The sequence below is a fragment of the Gymnoscopelus braueri genome, assembly GCF_963280865.1.
Source record: "Gymnoscopelus braueri genome assembly, chromosome: 2".
In the NCBI taxonomy this organism is placed as follows: Eukaryota; Metazoa; Chordata; class Actinopteri; order Myctophiformes; family Myctophidae; genus Gymnoscopelus; species Gymnoscopelus braueri.
Genome location: NC_137604.1, coordinates 31,733,160 through 31,745,242, shown reverse-complemented (window position 1 = coordinate 31,745,242; position 12,083 = coordinate 31,733,160). Strand labels below are relative to the sequence as shown.

The window sequence follows — 12,083 nt, the reverse complement described above, 5'->3', positions numbered from 1 at the left end:
TTAGCTGTAGCTGTAGGTCTATCATCATAGGAATTAGTTCTACTGTTAAATCATTCTTGTTTCAATAAAATTACATTGTAAGATACATTGGTTGTTTCAGAACATAGTGGCCATATTTGTGATAATCAAATTAGTGTCCTCTAGATAGATAAAATCATAAAGATAAGCATTCAAACATGTTTCTAATTGTCGAAAAACATGATTTAGACACCAAGTTTGCATTCATAGCTCAAAATGTGGTTCAAACGTTATAGCCAAAAACGTTGTCAGGTGGCGGCCATATTGGATTTGGCCACTATGATGACCCTGAAGGTCGCTGGCTCGGACGCCCTTACTAAATCATTAGAGCATGCCCTGGGTTACATCTGGGACAAATGTGGTGCTCTTAGATTGATTTGCGCAAAAATATCCCTATGGCCCTGGACTGTAATACGTTTCTTTTAGCTGTTCTGTCAAATAGCAAATTCGAAATTTTACACTTTACTATGTTTCCCTAAACAACAACAAGTATTCTGAACATTTTGAGCACCTCAGTAAATCTGTAGCTCCAACGGTTTAGCAGATAGACCCATGTTGGAAGTAGTGCACCGGCTATGGTCATTTTAAAAAGGGCGTGGTCATTTTCGGGTATTTCGTCCCGGATAGAGAATTAGTCACAGTTCCTAAGTTGTTCCCTGGGGTCATATTAGCCAAGAACAGTTGAGATATTCTCTCCTAAATTAAGTGCATACATATCTTAGCCAGGTCCTAGACTAGTTGTAGTGGTGCACCGTTGGTGTTGTTTCAGTAGGTGGCAGTGTGAACTTCAAGGAAAATCAACGAAGAAGAACACTATTTTGAAATCTACTACCGGATATCCGGGCTTTGATTTGCCCAACAACGCGTCACTAAAGAGAAACGCGACCGCTGTCTGTTGAGGCCATTTCAACACGTTTAGCAGTTATTAATATCATCGTTAGCCGTTCAAGAACAAAGAACCAGAACACGGAATAACTCCGTATCATCATGTCGGGAGACGAGTTTCAGTCGCGTTACGCCAGCGTGATGGACGGCATGCTGAGGAGTGCGGTCGCGGAGACGTCGCAACTTTTCCAAACTATGGTGGAAGAGTTAAAGGCAGAAATGTCGAAGATCAAGAAGGAAAACGAGGACCTCAAGTCAAAATGTAGACGCTTTGAGAAAGCCAGAGACGCCGGAGGACGTGAATCTGAGCCACGAACAGGACCACGACGCAACGTTACGGACAGATGTGATACTGCGATCCAATGTGGTGAGTTCAGTTCAGTTCAGTTGGCTATGCTTTTGCGAGAGAAACAAGCAACCAGGTCTATGAAAACAAGCCCCAAAGAAGCGAGCCCTTCGCCCTTTAAACATATACATTGGCTATTTGAAAATAGCCAATATACAAGCTCACAAGTTTTTAATTTATTTAAAATAAATTAATTTTAAAACATCTTGATTTTTTTTGGAAAATATGTGGATTATTTTTTTGAAACATTTAACAACACCAATCTTGTAGGGGGTCCCTGACTTAAAATATTTTCATATGGGGTCCGCAGTCTAAGCATTTTCATTTGGGGGTCCTTGACTTCAAAATGAACCACTGGTTTAAAAAACATTAGGAAACAAGCCCAAATAAGCACTTTACAAACAAGCCCAAAAACCGCAACCCGCAACTTCCAATATTTACAAGCAACTTCACAGAAAAACAAGCCCAAAGTTGCTTATAATAAGCAGACATGGCAACACTGGTTGGCTAACGTTAGCTTGTTACTAACGGCACTGTATTTTGAAATTGACCAACCAATTTCAGTAGATACATTATATAGGCTACTACTATTAATAGCTCTGCTACAACATTCACATTTAAAAGCAGTGCCAAAACGTTTAAGAAGTAACGTTATTTGTTCATAAATACACGTTAAAGTGCGCTGTATAGTGTACAAACTTATTGTTTTCTTGTTTTGTTCAATACACTGGATGTGATGTAACGTTAGAGCCAGACCGTTGAAAGAGAATCTTTTTTTTGTTTTGTTCTTTTTCTGTATTGTCCATGTCCTTCATGTTGATGAATGTGTTGCTTGATTACCTGATGTGTTTTGGATGTATAAGATTGTTAATAAAGAGGAGGACGTTGAAAGATCATTTACCATGCGATAACTTGATTAATGTAGTGGGCGTGCTTATCGAACACTCATTATGAGGATTATAAAGTGTTTTAACCACTTTAACCCCATATGGGTAACCGGAGACCCCCAGGGTTTAATACTACTAGTGTGTTTTCTGTTATTGTGGGGAAAGCTTTAGCTGAAAATAGCCGATCTACAAGCTCACAATGCAACGCGTCGATCTGCTGTTTGCAGCGGAAGCTTTCCCCACAATACGGATGCTGGCCGGGGTGGTTAGTGAACAGAAAATGTGGGTCACCAATTTCATCCAATCAGGAGAAAGAACCCATTTATCAGCTTCAATTTCGATAGTGTGGCAATTCAAAATTTGTCTGCTTGTTTCTTTGTTTCATCACCTCCAATTTTACTTGTTTATCCTGTATATCCTGTATTAGTTCTCTCTCCTGATTGGATGAAATTGGTATCCTGACCTGATGTACTCTCTGTTTACTAACGACTTGAAGTTTCAGGGAGACCCCTGTTACTGAGCAAACACAATATAGCATATTCTAACAAAATAATCACTTTCACCCCCATTAAATATATGTTGAGTAGTCGTATAATGTAGGGCTGCAACTGTATCAATTATTTTCTTAGTGATTATTCTATCGATTACCTTTTTTGATAAATTGAATAATCAAGAAGTGCCTTTTTTATTTATCTTTACAGTTTTTTATATATCAACAAATCAACTTACCACTTGGCAATGGTGGGGCGTGGACATATCATTGCAGACAACAAATCTAGGGTTAAACAGTGTTACATTTGAAATCATGAAATTCATTGTTCAGACTATTACACATATTAGCAATGTTAGAAATGTCTTGAAAATATTTTTCGAAAAACATTACAAAATAGTACAAAACTACTAATCTTGACCCTGAGTAGTGATCCTCAGCACCTGAGCTGAGCTGATCGGGAGCCCTATAAAAGCAATGTCTGTCTGTGATCCACCCATATAACACTGACGAAGGTCCCAGGACTAAGGATAATTCCTTTTAACAGGACGTTCATGAAAGTCCTTGCGGGCTTGTTTCCAATGAGGGCCTGTGAGCAATTAGGGGTTAAGAGTCTTGCTCAGGGACAAATTTCATTTCATTGACACATATGCTGGCGTGGCCTGGAATCAAACCTGGGGCAACCAGGGCCTCTGGCTCCCTAGGCGGGCTCACTAACCACTCAGCTATGGCCGCCCCCTGATATGGCCCCCTGATATGGCCGCCCGACTGATACGTTTGCTTTTCACTGTGCTTCCGCGAAAGAAGAAAAAAGTCACTGCAACCTCCCATTTGCTTGTTATACGCCGCTGAGAATAGCATGTCTCGCCAAAAATACATAGTAAAACACAGGAGCAGAGATACAGATTATTTCCCAAATACTTTAACCAGGAAGTGAGTGGAGCAGTACATCTTTGGATCACGTTATCTCCTGGTTCTGTGTGCAACATTTTAAAATAAAAAAGAAATACAATTTAAAATAAATGTTTGTTTTGATATATTCTCAATATCATGCAGTCATAATTGCAGCGCCACACAGTTCACTAACTTTTATTAAATCAAGCTTTTGATCTAATTGTTAACTGTTGCCTTCGTATCTTTGTATCTTTGTTTTTTAAGACCTTGTTCCTCTGCAAGTGGGTGAGATTTACAGCGGGACAGAGGAGGCTGTGGAGGGGGAGCAACAGCTTGAGATCCATGGAGATGGAAATCAACTTTCAGGTAAAGAAATTATGCCTTTCCAACAAAGACAAAATTGAATAGATACACAAACTATACAGTAGCTCTTCAGTTATCCAAAAATGTAATTAATGAATCCTCAAACGCTTTTTGTTTTCCCTGTGTAACTTTCCTCAATCACCTCTGTCCCTAGGTGCACTCAATCACATTACCTTTGAAGAAAAACATCCCATTGACCAGCCATCTTCAAACAGAGAACATACTGCCCTTCAGCAAGATCAACGGGACACTTTAGAGGCCCCAGACACACAAGATACAGCAGGGGACAATGAGCTGAGTTGTGAGAGAGGAACTCGCAGCCAGGCCTCTGGACCGGAGCATCCACCAGTCGTCACACCTCCTCCACTGGAGAAGATGGAACAGCAGTCGATATCAGCATTGATATTAGTGGCCTCCCCAACAGAAAATCTGCCAGAGACAACTACCCTCACAAAGGAGAAACCATCTGGTAGTCCAGCGGTAGAAGATTGCATAGCAGAGGTTGTCCAGCCTGATTCATTGCCACAGCGAAGAAGAGGGAGACCACCAAAGATTGCCAAACACATTAAATCTCCCCTACACCCAGTTGAAAATAAGGTTCAGTCTCCACCCACTGATGTTCTTGTAGATCAGGAAACCGAACATTCCACTTCAGCAAGAGTGGATAAGATTGAGGTATATCCTCCTCCTGCTACTGTAACATTACCCAGAAGAGGGCGCCCATTAAAGAAACCAAGACCGTCTACATTTAAACAGCAAGCAGAAGAGATTATTAAATCTCCACAAAATATTGTTCCCACAGCCCACAAGACAGTCAACCCTCCTTCAGCACACATGGAAGAAACTGAGGACTGTTCTCTACTTTCACCATTTCCTGAAGGAGAACATTTGTCAGTAAAACCAAATCTATCTAAATACCAGCAGCTACCGGAGCAAATAGATGAGGTAACTCAGCCCTCACTTGAAATTCCATCAGTTATTGAGGCATTGAAGACCTCTTCAACTGAGCCCCCCAAATCACAACCAAGGAAACGCTCAATCTCATATCCAACTCTTGAGGATGCAATGCTACTAATTGAAGCCATGAATGTTCAAACCTTTGAGGAGGATGATGATGCAACAATAGGAAACAAGTCAAGTGTGCAGACCACATCACCACTTGCCAAACCCCAACATTCTCCATCTCAGGTTACCTCGCAAACTTCTTCTTTAGTTACAGATCAACAATCTGTCCCTGGAGCCCCTGAAACCTCAGCTACACCAACACTACACTCGTCGACTGTAACTCAGCAAACGGTAGCCAAGCTACCTACAACAGAAGAGCCAGCAATAGCCCAACCACCAGTCGATTTGCAAAGTACAGCTGGGTCTCCAAATCAACAATCAAATACTGTAGCTCAAGTAAAGACTCTTGTCATCCCAAAACATTATACTATTGTTTCTCCCAAAAGTACTGGACCCACAGCAATGCTGTCGAATGGTCGTCGAATAATGGTGGTGACTCCAAAGTTTCCACGTGTGACCCCTCCGAAAATAGTTGTCATGCCAAGATCATTGTCCTCATATGGTCCCTGTATGATATCAGCCCTTTCACGTACACAACTCTCAACCGTCATCTCGACAGTTGTATCCGCACAGAAGAATTGGTCACCTAGAGTTTATACAGCTGATGGTGAAACCCAACCAACTGTTCCCACTGTAACTTTAAAGACAATGGCTGTTACACCCACCCAATCATTGTCCAGTGCCCCTTCACAGGCAACTGCCAACTCATCCAGCCATTCAGGGAATTCACGGCCTCAAATAATTGTATTTAAACGGCAGATGTCAGCTGTGACACCAGGCAAACAACAGTCCACCACAGCCCCACAGACAGTTGTGCTGCCAGTGCAACAACATTCAGCAGGATCCACTGAAACTGTAGCAGTGCCATTAGATCAGCCCTGTCTTTTGTCATCACAGCAGCCAAGCTCTACCGTGTCTACACAAACTTCAACAGTCAATTTAGCTACAACATCGTCCCTAAAGTGTGACAATTTGACACTATCCAGAACCAATGCTGATGATTCAAAAACTGTAGCAGTGCCATTAGCTCAACCCTCTCCTTTGTCATCACAGGACTCAAGTTCTACCGTGTCTACAGAAACTTCAACAGTTAATTTAACTACGACATTGTCCCACAAGTGTGACGATTTGGCATCAAGCAAAACCAATTCTGAAGATCCAAAAACTGTAGCAGTGCCTTTAGCTCAACCCTGTACTTTGTCTACACAAACTTCAACAGACAATTTAGCTACAACCTTGTCCCAAAAGAGTGACAACTTGGCTTCAACCAAAACCAATGCTGCAGATTCAAAAATGACAACTGCATCCACAGAAACTTGTTCAAGTTTGAAACAGTCAACCAATGCACAAACATTAATGCCTCTAAGTGTACCTCCTGTTTCCCCAAAGAAAATGTCTGCAGTGGTCAAATTGACTAGGCTATCATTGCCTGCATTAAGAAAAGACATTTTGAAATTGAAACAGTCACCCATTAAAAAGCATACAGAGGCCTCTGTTCTACAAAACGTGCCAAGCATTGTCCAAGAGATACCAGTAGCAGCAGTCGAGCCATCTCAGATGTCACCTGCATGTGAACAGGAAATTGCCCCCATGTCTATGACATCACCAGCTGAAACACAACCCAGTTCCAAAGAGTCATCTATCACTGTGCAGGTACAAAACTCTGTACCTCCAAAGGTGCCAACTGTTGTCCAGGAGAAAACTGCAGCAGCAGTTAAATCATCTCAGCCAACGTCAACTGAAGATGATGAGTCAACATCAACCCAAGCTGCATTGTTACGGCTCTCTTCTGTGATCTCCAAGGACGTGTGTGACCCTCATTTACAGATGACTAAAGCCCAATTCCTGGCACAGTTGGCAGTGACACCAATAGCTCAAGTTCAGGAACAGGTAATACCGATGTTTGTTTTATGAATAACATTGCCTTGTAGTAGTAAGTAAACTTTTCAAGCAGTGGTTATCAAATTCAGATTCACTGGTGCTGTCTCTAGTGTAACAATGTCACTGTTTGGGATGGTGATTTTCAGTTATCTCACAGATAGTGATCAAATATGCAATGTGACTTTTCTGTTGTAACTTTCCGAAAAGGACAAACCTAAATGCATGCCCGCATTCCACAGTGATTGGCCAGGTGTGCTAGTTTTGAAAATGGGAACACAAATTATTACTTCTGTTGACAGCACTGTGTTGATTGCTCATTTGCACACAATTAGCCATGAGGAGAAACTTGATGCTTTTGTATCAAAGTATAGGATGTTTGCGTCAACGGTGTCTCTTCGTGAACCACCAGCATCTATTTTCTCTGGTTCGACAGTTCACTCTCAATTAGGGCTGCAACAATTGGTTATTTTCTTATTGATTATTCTATCGATTACTCTTTTAAATAATCAAAAAATTGAGAAGAGTGTGTTTAAAAAAAAGTTTCGATAATCTATAAATCAATTAAAGGGATACTTCACTCTCGGGCCGGGGACACATTTAAAAAAAATATTAAAAATAAATGAAAAAAGTTATGGAAAATTCATGGCCCCCTCACACATTAGTAGGACACTGCGTGTCGTGAGGGGGCCATGAATTTTCCATAACTTTTTTCATTTATTTTTAATATTTTTTTTTAAATGTGTCCCCCGGCGGGAGTGAAGTATCCCTTTAATCCTGTTAAGCTGTTTTACTTCGTTGTACGGTGTCATGTGAAAATAGCCAATTTACAAGCTTAAAATACGCTGCACTGCGAGGCATCGTGAGCTGTATATCTGCTATTTTCACTATTTTGAAAATGTTTGTTGCCTATATGACAATGGAAAAAAGCAAAAAAAAGTCCAGAAAATCTATTTCCTCCCCAAAATATTTTATCCGAATTGACATACTACTTTTACTTTGCTCCATCTGTGTGTGATTTGTATTTTAATGAATATTTTGGTTGCAGCCTCTTTTTCTAATTTTTTTCTAATTTGTTTTATTTTCATTTAGGCTCCCTCCAATGGTGCTACGGATACAACAGTTGGAAAAGATGACAAGAAAGGGGTGGTCGTGGATAAAAATACCCACTTAAAACGAGTCTGCAGTCATCGCAAACCACAATTAAAGCCCTGTAAAACAGAGCTAAACCCTGTATCACAGACAGAAGCACAACCTACACCTGTCACAGCTAAGAAAGCTAGATTAAATAGAGATGGCGAGACCCCTACAAAGACTTCTTTTACTAACAAGAACTCTTGTGAATCGATTCCCGTCAGTCCTGAAAAATCGGATTTAACAAAAAATGGCGTGAGTCTTAAAACCGCTAATGATACACACTCTCCTGTCAGTCTTACGAGGTCTAGATTAAGTAAGAATACTGGTAGCCCTAAAAGGACTACTAGAGAAGGCTATAGAAAAAGATTTAATGAACCGACTCCAGTTAGTGCTAAGAGGCCCAGATTAATTAGAGATGCTGTGAGCCCCAAAAAGTTTAGACTGGCTAAAGCAGCCAATACTAAAACGTTGGCTAAAGCAGCCTGTACTAAAGAATTATCCAAAGCAGCCAACGCTAAAAAGATGGCCCATGCTCAGAAGTTGGCTAATGGTAAAAAGCTGTCTAAAGCAACCAATACTCAGAAGTTGGCGACAGTAACCAGTGCAGAAAAGTTCACTAAAGCAGCCAATGCTAAAAAGTTAGCTAAAGCAACCAATGCTAAAACATTTACTAAGGCAACCAATGTCAAAAACTTGGAAACGACCAATGCTCAAAAGTTAGCCAAAGCAGTCAACCTTCAGCAGGTGCCTAGGGCAGTAAAAGCTAAAACCTTGGTTAAAACAGAGAATGAAGAAACAGAAAATGAACCTGAGTTTGAAGGTCAATATGGCCAATCAGAAAATGAATCAGAATCTGAAGATGTATTGAGGCAATCAGAAAATATCAACAAATTATGCCAGACAGGCAAAGCTTTCTGGACCCTGCCTAGAATGGAAGCCAGAGGTAGAAGGTCATCAATACATCAGGCAAACAATAACACACAAGGGCAGACCCCCACAACTCTGAAACGATGTTCCAGAAATAGTATCCCACATTTGATTATACCATTGAAATTTGAGCCCTCTGTCCCACCATATCAGCCTCAGACCATAGCACCCACCTCTACTTCTAACCAGTGCCCAGCGAACAATAGCAGTCCTCCAAACGCCCCTGTCCAATCCGTACATGGCCGAGCACCACCAATCATTTCCCCGCTACAGCCATTATCAGTCATCGGCAGGCGTCTGCTCAAGAACCAGTGTGGGGAGTGTGGTCGCATCCTCGGTAGCTCAGCAGCCTTGGAGAGCCACGTAAGCCTCCACACAGGCCGCCAGCCTTTCTCCTGCCTGCTCTGTGGGAAGAACTTTCCAGATGCTAAGGGCCTCAGTCGACATGGCAGGGTGCACCGCAATGGAAAGATCCACGTCTGCGCGGAATGTGGCAGGGGTTTTGTCTACCGCTTCGGCCTCACCAAACACCTCCAGATGGTTCATGGCAGAGTTAAGCCCTTTGTCTGTCAAATTTGCAATAAAGGCTTCCACACAAAACGTGATCTGGAAACCCATGCAAGAATCCACACTGGTGAGAAACCGTTCGACTGTAGCCTATGTGAAAAGAAATTCAAGAGGATGGTGGAGCTAAATGTGCATCTCAGGTGGCACAATGGGGAGAAGAGGCACTGGTGCCCTTACTGTGGGAAGGGTTTCCTTGATTTTAATAATTTAAAAAGGCACAAGTACATACACACAGGGGAGAAACCATGCCCCTGCCCCCACTGCCCCAAGAAATTCACACAGTCCGGTCACCTCAAAAAACACTTGACAAATGTACATAAAATAAGATGAGAAAACACTCAAAATGTACCCATGTTCCCCACACAAGAAGTGAATGGTTGTGTTTGCCCATGAGAAATGTAGAATAATTTGATTTAAGTTGGTTAGATATGGAGGAATATGCATGGCTTGGAATTGAGAGTATGCATTACTTAATAAATCTTTCAGTAATTGCAGGGGACAAAAATCTAAAACATCCCCTTGTTTATATGCTTTTGAATATCTTGTATAAGGGTCCATTTAATTTTAGAGGGCTGTAAATTTGACCAACAAATGAAGATGTGGAATAAAGAACTCATGATGAGCATATACTCTACATAGACAATTGGTGCTTGTCAGTTCTACTGTATATTACAAAACCTGTCGAGGAGTTTCTCTGTAGAACTGTTTTGTACAATGGAGATTTACATTCGTGTTTCATCAATGCAATGATTGTGCTAAACTGAAAAGAACTGGTGTTTTTGTATTTGTTATTAAGCTTGGTTAATGCACCTTGTGGCTAACAACAGTTTTGAGCATTTATGCTTTTTTACATAGGCGGTGTGAAAATCTGGGATAGAATGTTTAAGATTTTAAAATATTCAGATGTGAAAAAGGTGTCTTACTTGGTAAAGTGTTACAACACTAAGCTGCCATAAAAGCTTCAATGCGCTTTGGTATTGTACAATGGAAATGTGTACTTCTAAAGGGTTTTCCTCATGTTTTGATCATTGTGGTGGAGAGTGCTGCATGTCTAACACGGTGGTCTCAAATTGAGATTATGCCACAGTGTATGATCGTATGTTACCTGCTTAATTGCATCATGCAATTCACCTGTATGGAAGCATCTGCATTTGGTATAGGGCATAGGTGACCATTTTGTGGTTCCACCAATCCAGAGCCCATTCATTTGTCCCATAGAGATTTAAAACAATATTTACATCAATTATCTCAAGCCTAAAATCAAGCCATCCAGGCTCCTGGTGAATCATAACCATAAAACATTTGATTCAACAGTTTTTAATATTTCATTATATGATATACTATATTTAATAAATACCCTTTGTTTTGCGGTTTTCACATTTCTATCTCTCACAGAATCAAATGTTTTATGGTTATGATTCACAAGGAGCCTGGATGGCTTGATTCTAGGCTTAAAATAATTTATATAAATATTTTTGGAAAACTCAATGGGAAAAATGTATGGGCTCTGGATCTGTGGAACCACAAAATGGCCACCAATGCCCTATTTTTCCTTTAATTTGTAATGCGTCTATTTATTTGTATCCTCTAAAAGGTCTACAACAGGGTTTACATTGACTTAAGTAGTAAAATAGTGTTTCTCATTGAATACTTTCTGGCATTGACATTTATAGGCAGGTTCATATTCGGCTTAAAAGGAAATGATGGATTAATGAGTTATTTGAGTAATGTATTTGGATCACAGAGCATATCCATGCCATACTGTACCTTAAAGGAGTAGTTCACCCCAAAATGTACTATTTTCTATCAATTTCTCACCCCATGAAGACTTAAATTCAGAGTTGTTTTAGTTTTTGTCGCATTCCTGGGCCAATAATTTGATGACCGGGTCATCGGTCAATAGGGGACTCAGTAGGAGACTCCGCCGGTCATCATATTATTGGCATAGGAATGCTACAAAAACAAGAAAATCTTCATGAATTCAAAGCCTCATGGGGTGTGTAATTGATATAAAATAGGATTTTTTCAGTCATCAGTCCTCTGATGTGATCTGTTTTCCTTTTACAGGATTTCCATGAAAGTTCCTTTATTACCAGAACCCCAATAAGGCCTATATAAAATGTTTGGTTAGCCTTATAGGATGTTTGAAAATTGTTTGTATGAAATATAAACCTTTTAATATGGTGAGTGGGAAGATTGTATATAGGCCTACATTTGAATTGTTGAACCATTGTTTACTTGGTTGCATTGTATAGCTTGTATTGGAATACCGGTATGTTAAGAATTTTTACATTGAGGCACAATTAAAGGGATACTTCACTTTCACATAAAATAAACATTAAAAAAATATATTAAATTAAATATTAAATGTAAGAAGTTAAGGCAAAATCACGGCCCCCTCACACATTAGTAGGACACTCTAATGCGTGAGGGGGGCGTGATTTTTCCATTACTTTTTTCATTTATTTTTAATATTTTTTTAAAATGTTTATTTTATGTGAAAGTGAAGTATCCCTTTAAGATGCAGCAAAATAAGCACCTTAAATTGGGAAATTGAATTGTTCTTTTGCCAGCTACATTTTACCCATTTAAACGATTAGATATCTGTACTAAATGTGTAATGACA

At 40.2% G+C, this 12,083-nt stretch overlaps 1 long non-coding RNA gene across 1 annotated transcript; it reads left to right on the top strand.

The window, feature by feature from the left end:
* The first annotated feature begins 923 nt into the window (after window positions 1-923).
* Window positions 924-11,775, top strand: LOC308078842. Its single transcript, XR_013932572.1, has 4 exons — window positions 924-1,270; window positions 3,785-3,886; window positions 4,038-6,838; window positions 7,919-11,775. It is a non-coding gene; the product is annotated as an uncharacterized lncRNA (long non-coding RNA).
* Window positions 11,776-12,083: the final 308 nt, after the last annotated feature.